Genomic DNA, 13509 nt, shown 5'->3' with positions numbered 1-13509 from the left:
GTATAGTAGAAAAACTAAACAAAAAAACTCAAGAAACCTCTAGTTTTGGCACTTGTTTTCACACTACTTTTCAATTGAAATTTCAAAACTAAGATTGGTATAAAATAGGCACCAATTATAGAACAAATTTTGAGCCAAACAACAAGCACATTTCCCTTTCACTTTTTTTTTCTGCACACTGATTTTCCTCCCAATGTGTATGCTTTGTCTTATTTTTTTTCCATTTATCCAAATCACTTGGTTATTTATTTTCTAATTTTAGCCCAGATGTCTAGAAAACTCAGTAAAAATGTCAGCTCAAAATTCCCAGTGACCAATTCCCATTAATTTTTACAAGTTCGTATGTTCAAGTTGTCAGTACCAGCGATTTCAACCTAGAAATCAAGAGTAGTGTTTATGTTGCTTAAGGCTTGAATAGTTACAATTTGTGTTTGAATATGCTCAATTGTCTTGAATAACACAATTCAAGAGAGCTTAAGACTTATTTTGATTCACAAATCCAGCAACAACTTAGCACCACAACTCAACTTCTTCATAGGCATCATGTAAGAAACTTAAAAAAAAGTTCAACAACAAGACTACTTCTAGGAATTGATTTAGAACATGTTATGAACTGAATAACATGCATGAATTAGACTCAAAATTAAAAAGATAGGCTAAGAATGACAAGAATACATGAACAAATATATCTAGAATTCAACCAACAAAATAAAAATTCAACACAAACTTAGAACATAATGTGACAATTATTATGACTAAACATGACTCTAAGATAACATGGAATAAATGATTTACACTTAGATTTTTGTGTTTTTTTTCTAATCAATATTTTGGAAGAAAATTTAGATCTAAAGGTTCAACACAAGAAGATCATGACTGAAAAATGATAGAACCTAAAATCAACACAAAAACATGATTCAAGAGTAGATCTATAAAATTTGAACCATAAAAATGCAAGAAAAAGTATAGATCTAAGATTTAATCAGTTTATTTTTTTGAATCTACTCTAAAAAGCACCAAACCACAAGACAATGGAGGATATACATTTAGAATAAGATGAAGAACAAAGAATTGAAGTGAATTGACCGAACAAAAAGATAGAGGAAGCAAAAGAACATCACCCAGACGAAGATGCTCTGATACCACATGATGTAGCTCCATGTAAAGCTTGTGGGCCTTGGATCTTCTTCATCAATGGAGTCCTTTGCTTCTTGAAGTTCAATGGTAGCGGAATGGAGAAGGAAGAAAGATGATTAGAGATGCCACTTCAAGGAGAAGATGAGTCAAGAACAAGCTCACCAGCATAGGAAGTCATGCATAAGAGCTTGAGGGTAGGAGAAGATGAGTGGAGGGAGAAGGAGAGAAGGAGCATGAAATTTTATGCCTCAAATGAGGTCTGAACTTTGAAGTGTAATTCTAAAATGATAAAATTTGAAAAAATGCACACACATGACCTCTATTATAGCCTAAGTGTCACACAAAATTGGAGGGAAATTTGAATTTCTATTCAAATTTCACTTGAATTTGAAATTGAATTTATGGAGCCAAATTTTCACTAATTATGATTAGTGAATTTTAGCTATGGTTCAGCCCACTAATCCAAAATCAAGTCCAAGATTCTCCACTAAGTGTGCTTAGGTGTCATGAGGCATGTAAAGCATGAAGGACATGTACAAAGTGTGACTATATGATGTGGCAATGAGGTGTAGCAAGAAAATACTCACCTCCCTCTCTAAAATTTAATTCGATTGGGCTTCTCCCAATTCAATTAAATTTATTTCCCAACACACATCAAATATTCACTATAGCATGTGAAATTACAAAACTACCCATAATACAAAAACTAGTCTAGGGGCCCTAAAATACAAGGGCTGAAAAATCCTACATTTCTAGGGTACCTTACCTACATTATGGAGCCCTAAATACAAGGCTAAAAAATAATGAAATTCTAATCTAATATGTACAAAGATAAGTGGACCCAACCTTGGCCCATAGGCTCAGAAATCTACCATGAGGTTCATGAGAACCCTAGGGCCTTCTTCAGCAGCTCTAGCCCAATCCTCTTGGAGCCTCTTGCTCATGGCTCTAGTGACTGGTCCCCTCCTAAGGAGGATTGCATCAACTCATGGTCGTCATACCAACGCTCAACAAGGGCATCGCAATGGTGAACGAAGGAGCCACGATAGGACTGACTGAAGTGACCAATGTGGAAACTACAACAACAGGAGAACCGGAAACATCCTAAACAGGCGTAGGAGGAGGAATTGGAGGAGCAGGAGCAACAAAAGTAGCAGCAGAAAGAGTAGAAGCCTAGACGACTGATAGAGCCGAAGGCAGACCCTGCAAACTAGAGAGGTAACCCAATCCGGGCATCAACCCTGTAGCCTGCCTTATAGCTCAGAGGCTGAAAGGGCCCCTCAACTTCTTGTGGTCAGACACCCCAACACTATCATCACGCTTCCTCTTAGCCAAAACAGAGAAAGACATGTTGGGGGAGACCTTAACAACTTCATCATTGGGGAAAACCCTAGCAGAAGGTTGACCCCCTTATCCAGCAAAAGGAGTGACAACAGACAATGGCATAGTTCCACCAGAAAGTCCGACCTACTTCACAAGGGGCCTCCATGAAAAGTCACCCATTATACCTGGAAAACAAGCAAAAGACAACAAGTGTTAACTCAAGCCAAAATCTACCTCAGACACAAAAGAGGACAAGGTAAGGCACATTACCATATATGGCAGCGATAAGATCGTCTGTCGAAAAAAGAGACAGGATGGCCCGTGCATCCGATAAGGCCAGCAGTTGCTCCAAGATAGCCTTGTCGAACCTTTCCACAAGGGTTAACAAATCCTCGTCAAAAGACTTGAACCCGGTAGGATTTGACTGCTGGTAGAATGGGAAGCAAGGTTCCTCATCCCGGTTGAACACTAGTGGCAATCCATCAGCCACAACGTCAGTAACTAGGACCTTGAAGAAATAGTCCTTGAAGTGGCGAAACACATTCGAATCAAACTCATATAGCTTCTTGGACACGTTGTTCAAGGAGATCCAACCTATCTTTCCTGTCAATTTCATCTGAAAGAAATACAAAAACACTATCACACTAGGTCAAATGTTGAAGAAGAGGCATAGGACCTCGAAGGCCCTCACCATGGTCTAACTATTGGGGTGAAGCTGAGAAGGGGTTACATTTAGATGCTCAAGTAGAGCACACTGGAAGGAAGACAAGGGGAGAACCAAAACCAAGACCATGAAGAGAAAATGATACATAAAAAGGAAAGGCGGACTACCCGATGCCGCCCTCAGAAAAGGGAAATCGTCACTCCCGCGAGTTTGGCCGGCTATTTTGCAGCAATCCTCCATATGGGCCAATTTCACATGGCACTCAAGAGCAGCGACGCTCGCTGCAAAGGTAATGGAGGACCGATATTTCAAAACATCGTCCCTCACCCACTTATAGCCAACAACAATAAAGGGGGACGATGGTGACCCAGTACTGTGGCTACGCCGCACAAGGGGGGAAGCCTTAACGTCCTCGCCACCACTCCTTCTTGCTCCCCCAAAAACAGAAAGAGGGAGAATAATGGTAACTAGAACAAGTTTCCTATTTAGAGAAGAAGTAGGAGGCTACGCCCTTCTACAGAGACAAGAAGTGCCTCTGATAACACAGTGCGAGACTGTCAACCTCTCTGACAAAGAGGACTCACTATCAAAAGCCCCACGATGAGTCTCCTCCTCCGAGGAACCGCCAATGGGGATGACCTCTTAGTCCACCAGGAGTTTCTGAATTGAACCCCCAGAGTCACTACCTCTCATGCTCATGGCAAAGTCAGAGATGAAAGACATCGTCAAAGGGAATGTACCTTAAAAAGAAGAAGACAATTGGAAGAGAAGAGGAATTGTAAATCACGAGCAAAAGGTAAGGAAGTTTCAAGAAGAGATGGCAAAAATTGAAAGTGACGGTGATCACAAAACCTAACGTACACTTCATTTAAAGTGGAGGCGCGACTCTTCGGAAATAGGCGGGAGCTGAAATGATGCCCTAAAATTTCGCACCACAATGCAGCTCCACTCACCCATAAATTGTGTCTCTAGTACGTGTCCATGAGTGACGTGTACGCAAGAGTAACGCGTGTGTGCTGCACTTGCCCTTAGCAAAATGAAAAATGAAAGTTTGTCTTCAATGCATTCCCCAAAGGTCAGAAAATGGAAAAATTGTCAAATGCAGAGACTCCACTCACCTGACACATCTAATTTTGCCTGCAAAACCAAAAGTAGGTCCTTCCTGGACAACTTAACTGTAGCAGCCCAGACAATACTTGTCCAGGTGGGGGGGGGGGGGGGGGGGCTTGACAAGCCTCATAGACCTACAACTCACACACTCGTCGAGGTTACCACTCTTGACACCGAACAACACTTTTTCATGCTTAGGGACTCGACAAACTTGTGACCCTCCTACTTGTCAAGGCTACTACCCTTGAAACCAGACAATTCCTTGACATTAGACAATCTCTTTCACCTGCAAGCTGGCTTAGAGCTTAGGGGGCTTATGTAGTGTCTAGGATCCACATAATACAGGTGCCAAGCTACGTGGCACTCCTATACACACGTTACTCCTCCATGTCAGCCCAAATACAGGAGCACAAACGTCTCGGCCTTAGTAGTTGGGCTCCCAAACCGACAGGTTATCTTTAACCACTTCATTATTTGAATATGTTATAACCTCCTTATCTCAGGGAAGGTATTCAATTATCTATAAGCCACACATTATCTATAAGTTACAATTATCTACAAGCTAGTCATTATTTGTGAGGGTTGTTACACCACTATAACATGATGGAATTTCTTGTGGAGCTTCTATGGAGGCTGGATCTTTAAGCTTCAATGAGGTCCTTCAATGGTGATTTTCCACCATGGAGATGCAGCGGAAGGCAAAGGAGAAGAGAAGAGGGGAGGCACCATCCACTAGGGAATAAGCCATGGAAGAAAGAGCTTCACCACCAAGAATGTGCCTTGGATAAGAAGCTTGAAGAGGATGTTGTAATGGAGGAAAAGAAAGAAAGAAGGGGGGAGCACAAAATTGAAGGAATAAAAGAGAGAGAGAAGTGGAACTTTGAAGTGTGTCTCATAAGACTTTCATTCATCAAAGTTACAACAAGTGTTACACATGCTTCTATCTATAGACTAGGTAGCTTCCTTGAGAAGTTTTCTTGAGAAAACTTCCTTGAGAAGCTTCTTTGAGAAAACTTCCTTGAGAAGCTAGAGCTTAGCTACACACACCCCTCTAATAACTAAGCTCACCTCCTTGAGAAGCTTCCTTGAGAAGATTCCTAAAGAAGCTAGAGCTTAGCCACACACACCTCTCTAATAGCTAAGCTCACCTCCTTGAGATGAGAAGCTAGAGCTTAGCTACACACCCCTTATAATAACTAAGTTCACCCCTATGCCAAAATACATGAAAATATAAAAAAAGTCCCTACTACAAAGACTACTCAAAATGCCCTGAAAATACAAGGCTAAAACCTTATACTACTAGAATGGCCAAAATACAAGGCCCAAAAGAAGGAAAAACCTATTCTAATATTTACAAAGAAGAGTGGACCCAACCTTGGCCCATGGGCTCAGAAATCTACCCTGAGGTTCATGAGAACCCCAGGGCCTTTTTTAGCAACTCTAGCCCAATCCTCTTGGAGCCTTCTATCCAATACCCTTGGGGGATAGGATTGCATCATAACAACCCCTACAAACAAGGTTTTTCTCACCCTTTTCATACTCACTCATTCTCACTTAACAAAGGGTATTCTCAGTCCAACATGTGAGATCATGGAGCCTACCTTGGTTATGTCCACCCTAATGTGGGACAGTTCTAGATTTTGGTAAGTTCACTTTGTAAACATTACTATTTTACAATTTTTTAGCTGAAGCATATCTTATAGTATTAGTAGTATTGATTTTAATTTTATCTATTGTTCAAATATGGTATGTTCTTTGTATATTATTCGCTTTGTTTCCTTCTTTTTCAATTGTGATAATCTTGAAATGATTTATAGTTAGTTTTTCTACTTGATGTCATCCATCTTAGGTTTGGTACATGGTTGTGAATTGCGGTCCCTAGGATGATGCTCTATATAAGGATGTTGCTGAGAGAACTAACATGGTTTACATATCTCTTAATGGTTTCCTAGCACAGGTGGGGTTAACTTATGTTGTCTTCTATTCTTCAGAATGAGTTATTGATATATCTCGTAAATTGTATGATGCAATAAGCGCTTATGACATTACTATTTTTCCATCATAGTATCAGTGTATTACCTATTTCCCATCACATTGATCTTCTAGTGGGTCACTTATGCTATTTCCATTTTATAGTTGGGACAAAAATTTTAGGGGAAGAAATAGTACTCCATTCCAAGACAAGAATGTTACTACAAGTCTGAATGGCTCCCTCATTTTTGGTAGTTGGGACACAAATTTTAGGGAAAAGAAAAGGTAATCTAATCCAAGATAAGAAAACCTTTGGTGTATAGAATGACCACTCTAAGGTGGTGAGTGATTATTATATAACTATTGGACAAGTGGTCTCAATAACTTAAGAGGGGGTGAATTAAGTTTCAAAATTTCCCACTAACAAACTTTTAACCCCCTTCTAAATGATAGGCTCAGAATACAAAAGAAGAAGTAGCAACCATTTTTAATAATATTCTTTAAACTTGCAAGACAAAATTGATTGCAATAACACATAAATGAGATAAGGGAAGAGAGAAATGCAAACTTGATTTATACTAGTTCGTCCACTTCCCGTGCCTACGTCCAGTCCTCAAGCAACCCACTTGAGATTTTCCACTATCTCTGTAAATCTTTTACAGACTTTGAACACACATTGGGATCCCTCACCCTTGTGTTCAAAGATTCTCCAAGAGACAACCCGTCTCTTGATTACAACTGACTTTCTACGATGAACAGAAAGATTTCTCTCCTTTAGAGTGGATGATACAAATTGAAGTTCCTAGAGGAATTTCTCTCTTTTAGAGATGATAATACAATTTGAAGTTCCTGGATGAATTCTCAATAGATTTGCAAGTGTTTGCCCAAGAGTTGTTGAGAGAGTATTTGGCAATTAAGTTCTCTTAGAATATCTCTCTCTTGCTTTTCAAAGTCAGACACATATATATAGGCCCTTCGTGCCATTTCAAAATGGTTTGAAGAGATGTGTCTTTTCAAAAAGTTTTTTCTGAAATTCTTCACTTGTAATCGATTATAGGTTTCTGGTAATCGATTACATAGTTATATTTTGAAGGATCATGACTTTTCAAAGTGTTTTCTGAAGTGTCGTTGCTGGTAATCGATTACAAACATCTGGTAATTGATTACATGATTCGAAATTCAAATTCAAAACCCTTTTTAAAAGCTGATTTTCAAAATTGTCTTCTGGTAGTCAATTACACTACCTGATAATCGATTACCAGAGCCTTGATCTCTTGTAAACACTTGTTTTGAGGCAAAAGCTTGATCTTGAATTAATCTTGAAGCAATGCTTGTTTATTGAAGCAACATTGTATTAATCTTAAAGCAATACTTAACCTTTGAATGTTTGTTGAAGTAATCTTGAAAGCAACCTTGTTTGATTATTCTTTGGCATCATCAAAACCATGTATTCATACATTCACAATAACAGTATATGCCTTATGGCAATGAAAAATGAGTATTTAAATAGAAGATTTGGGTGAATAGACAATATTTGAATAGAAAAATGAGTACATGCCATATTGACTAGAAATCTAGAACATAGAAAATTAATGAAGCATTTGAAGTACCAAGTAGGGGAGTGAAGAAGTGGTTTCATAGAGGACCAAGATTTGAACATCAGCATCTCAAAGTCACAAACAAGTGATGATTTATTTATATCTTTAGTAACAGTCTACTACATGAAGATGCCTTCTGTTGTTCAAATCTGATATAGTTATGGTTGTTAACATGGTTTAGAATCATGACAGAAAAACTGTTCAATTGAAATTTCAAGCTATTTGATGGGTGTTAAAAATTGAATTAGCAGAGACAGTGGACCCATTACACTCAATATCCTAACAACTTAAATCATGCAGGGGTAAACAAAATAAGGTCAAATCACAAGGAAGAAAATAAATTATAACTTACCAAAAAATAATTATGGCATTAAATTGATATGTTTTCAGTTCATATATGTTTTGACAACTTGGCCCAGTTTACTCTACTTTGGCCAAACCAAGAAATTAATTCACAAGAATTATAAAACTAGTAGACATATATACTTGTCGATTCAACAAGACAACACTATAGTGCAAAAGGGATTTCTACTTAAAACTCAGTATATATAGGGTTTAAACAAACACAAACATAATGTGGCAATGTCAACAAATTAATAAGCATGTTGCCAACACCAGCCGTATATAAATGAAACCTATAACAAATGAGGGAGCACGAACAACAAAGACATTAATCTTTTGAAGAAACATAAAGTATACATTGCTACTTACTAAGCAACGAATGTTGGAGCAATCTTGGAAAGTGCTTTCATCGTGGGACGAAAGTGAGGTAGAGTGAACCAAAATGGTAGTAGCAACAGACTTCAGAGGTCACAGCGGTCATGGTAGAGTCAATAACACGAGAGTAAAGGCACCACAGTGAGGGCGCAAGAGTGAGGTTTGTGTACAACTAGAGTGAAAATTTTAGAGTATCTATAAACTTAAAGACGGTTTTGATTAAAACGCCATTGTCAGCTTAAAATTAAAGATGATTTTTCAAAAACTATCTTGGTAACATTCAAATCAAATGCAGTTTTTCAAAAACCGTCTCGGTAACCTTCATATCAAAGACAATTTTATAAAAATTGTTGTTAACACCTTCTACCAAAGACGGTTTTTATAAAACCATCTTAAAAAAGTTGGACTTAATTTCAAAAATGTCACCGCTTATTTTTCTAGACTGGTTTTTTGAAAACCGACCTAGATACAACGTTGTTAAAACACACTTTTTTAGAAGTGAAGTCAACCTCATGTCAACACACCACCAATTCGTGAAAAAGTATGTTACCTTAATTATAATCAATAAAGCTCAATTCGACATTGATTTAAAATTTATGTTGAAATCTTTTTTTTAACTGATGTTAAAAGTCTTTTCTATAGTAGTAGAAATTGTTTTTGCTTCATAAGATGGTAGGGATCCATGGTTCCAAGTAATTTTGGTAGAAATGAAATTGCCCATATTTGTTTTAATACAGATACCCAAGGGCGGAGTTATTTAGGGATGGGGGAGTCATGGCCCCCCTAAACTTTTGAAAAATTATTTATTAGGCTCGGCAATTTAATAAATGAGATCTATTAATCTTTATCTAATAAAGATCATTACACATATATTGATCTATTCGGATTATTGATGTCCTATTCACAATAATCTTAGGTTCAAGAAAAATTTAGATTAAAATTATAAAGAACTTGTTTCTCATTATCATAATCTCTATCGTGACAACAAGTCTCTAATTTTAATCAAGGACTTCTCAAATTAATAATTTAATAAAACCATAAATATGATAATAAAATAAAGAAAAATTCTTTACTAAAATTGATAACAGGATGGATTGGATCTTGGACATACATATTTATCCTCAACAATCTCCCACTTGCACTAGAGTCAATCACTCATGTATTCCACTTCTAAATCCAACTTATGTTCACCAAACTACTTTAGTTTGTAATTTTGAGTCTCCATAAATGAGGCACAATCTTTAGTTCTTCTTAAGTACTTAAGAATGATCTTACCCACTTTCAATGCTCCCCACCAAGACTTTCTTGATATCAACTTATTACACCTAGTGCATAAATGATATTAGAACATGCAAAAACCATGTCATATACAATAGCTCCCACTACGCTAGCATATGATACTCAAACTACGTATTCTCTCACTTCATGGGTTTTAGGACAATCCTCCATATTAAGAGTAACTCCAATTCCTATTGCCAAATAGTCACTTTTGGAGTTTCCATGTTATACCTCTTTAGAATGGTATCAATGTACCTAGATTGGGAGAGTCCAAACAACCTTTTAGATCTATCTCTATAAATCTTTATTCCTAGAATATAGGTTTCTTCTCGTAAATCTTTCATGGAGAACTATTCTGATATCCAAATCTTTGTACTTTGCATTGTTGGTATATCATTTCCAATGAGTAATATGTCATCCACATATAACACTAAGAAAATGATTACACTCCCACTAACCTTTTTGTACTCACACAGTTTGTCTTCATAGCTAACCAGATTGAAACATTCAATTATCTTGTTAAAATGAATGTTCCAACTTCTACACACTTGTTTCAATCCATAAATGAATAATTGAAACTTGTAGACTTTATTATGATTAGACAAGGGTGTGACTCCCTCGTGTTGTATCATATACAAATCCTCTTTTAGCTCACCATTAAGGAAAGTCATTTTTCACATCCATTTCATATTTCATGATCATAGCATGCTACTATAGCAAGAAGAATCCAATTTGATTTGAGCATTGTCATGGGAGAAAATTTTTGTCATAATCTATAGCTTCCTTTTGACAATATTCCTTGGCAATAAAGTGAGCTTAGTAGGTCTCAACCTTTATATTTGCTCCAATCATTTTTCTTGTAAACCCATTTACAACCAATTAGTTTTATATTCTTTGAAGCTTCAACTAAAGTCCATACTTTATTGATCTTCATTGATTCCATAACGGATTCCATAGCTTTTTTCCATTTCTAACAATCCAAGCTTCGCATAGCCTCTTCATAGCTTCTTGGATTATCATTATAATGATAAACCTCATTTAATGTGTCATCTAGGACCATCAAGTTTAATCTATCAGGTGCATGGTGCACTCGAGTAGATTTTCTAGAAGGCTCATGCATTGGGTTCATAGGTTGTTGAATTGGCTCTAAGATTGATTCATTAACCTAATTTTGAACTATAGCTATCTGTTGAACCACAATTGTTGGAAGTGATGACCTTTGTGGTAACTTTAGAATTTAAAGAAAGGTATCTCAGTTTTCAACTCATAGTCCTGAGTTGTTTCATTGGTTAATTGAGTTTCATCAAGCTCAATTTCTTTACCATGACTTCCTCTTGCAAGGAATTTCCTTTCTAAAAAAATATAGCTCTTTTTGCCACAAATATTTTATGGTCAGAAGGTTGGTGTGAACAATATCCCATAATCTCTTTGGGATACCCAATGAATCTACATTTCTTAGACCTTGCCTCAAGTTTGTCTATTCACAATCTCTTAATGTAAGTGGGACAATCCTAAGCCTTGTGTTTAAGATTCATTTTAGCCCTTTCCATATCACATATGTTGTAGACACTAATTTTGAAGAAACTTTATTTGGCAAATAAGTTACTACTTCTAAAACATATATGCACATAAACTTACTAGAACATCATTGGTAACTTGATTCTCATAGTCAATTATCATATTAAACATCTTATGCATGAGAACAATTCTTAGGTAACGACACTAGTCGTCATAATTGGACCCAACCAATTTGTTTCAATATTTCTTTAAGTGGGAAATTCCTTAAAACTATGAATGAGTCACTTGGTTGTCATGTCGTTTCTCAAACATATTCTAAGGTAGAATATATAACATTATTTTTCTAAGACATGATGTTTCATATACACTTTGAAAATATAATCATACCGAATAAGTTCTTGGTTGTCAGGTCAATTCTATTAGTATCTACAAATTAAATTTAATGCTCCTTCGGGTAGTCTAGATGTTTGGTATAAAAAATAATTTTGAAATCCACATCTCATGTTATATCAATTAATTGTAAGTCCCCTGGTTGTCAGGTTATTCCTTATTATAAATTAAATAAATAACTTGCATCACAAGCTTTTATTTTAAGCTACAAGTCTCCTGGTTGTCATGTTGTTCCTTGTAATACAAATAATTTTCATCACATGCTCCAATTTATTTTTCAAATTATAAGTCTCTTGTTAGTCGAGTCATTCCTTGTAATAAAATAAATCAAAACAATTTGCATCATTTGCTCCAATTTATTTTCAAATTACAAGTCTCCTATTAGTCAAGTCATTCCTTATAATAAAATAAATCAAAACAATTTGCATCATATGCTCCAATTTATTTTTAAAACTATAATGACCCTCCTTGTCACTATGATATCACTACTCTAAAATGCTTAAAATTTTAATTTTTAAATGAAAACTCCGTTAATTTGTTTTTAAAAAACGAGAGTAAATTTTTCGCGATATACATTCACCAAACATCACACAAATACTTAAATGAATATACATATATAGATATATTAGCAAAGTACACATCATTCACATGACGGAAAGTAAATTAGTTCATACATATAATCAAATCTTTGATTTACATCCTCAATTCAAAAAGAATTATAGAACTAGCTACAAAGGAGTTGATTAACAAATCACAACTCTCTCCCAAAATAATCTCAACATCATCACGTCGGCTTGATGGCTTCAACAAAAAGAATCTTACTCCATGTAATCTACTAATGTCCATCTGATCCCACAAATGAAGGTTCGTGATCCTTACAGGTACCAACGATACGGTACAAAAAAACATGCAAGGGTGAGTTTATTATAAAAGAAATCAACACAAAATCAAATGACCATGATTAGTAAGGAAACATTAACAAATACCATAATCATACTCAAATGTCCATTAGTCCAACATATACTCAACAAGTAGTCATCAGCTTTCCACAATTCCAATCAATCATGCTCAGTATGATGATTGCACCTGACCTCAACCCTTAAATGCAATGTGGTACCATTCATCAAGAAATAGCCTAAGCATGTCCACATGACACTTTCACTTAGAAAAACTACACAGTAAGTGTCGAGGTGACCCTATCATGCATAGACAACTCCCCGTCCCTTCCATGGTGATCAAACTAAGTCTCAAAGGAGTTCCAAACCGAGTGACATGCCCCCAAGTACAAGTATCTTCCCTCATGAAAAACTACAAGTACTTACTAACAAAGTTTATATTATTTTTATTCAGTGTGAAGTATGAAACATGGGTGCCATCAATGCACTAACCGTGGATAATTAAAGATTAATTCTAAGTCATCCCCCACCAGAGATGCTTAAAAGTCTTTAACCATTCTATTTACCCCACCAGGGACATCTAACTTGGTCACTACACCCCCATGTACATATACAACACACATCATCACAATGGCAGCATCAACATTATCTCATTTTGATGTCATTATCATCATCTCATCACAATATCATCATCAACATCAACATCAACATCATCTCATCTCAATGATATTCTCAACATCAACATCATCTCATCTCAATATCATCATCAATATCGACATCATCTTACATCAACATTATCATAAACATCGACATCATCTCATATCATCATCATCATTTTCTAAGTTTATACTATTTTACAAAGTCTCATTTTCAAGGGTATTTCAAATGAAGTGTAAAAACATTCTAC

Source organism: Glycine max, chromosome 15 (genome assembly GCF_000004515.6).
Source record: "Glycine max cultivar Williams 82 chromosome 15, Glycine_max_v4.0, whole genome shotgun sequence".
NCBI lineage: Eukaryota > Viridiplantae > Streptophyta > Magnoliopsida > Fabales > Fabaceae > Glycine > Glycine max.
This window is presented reverse-complemented; position numbering follows the sequence as displayed.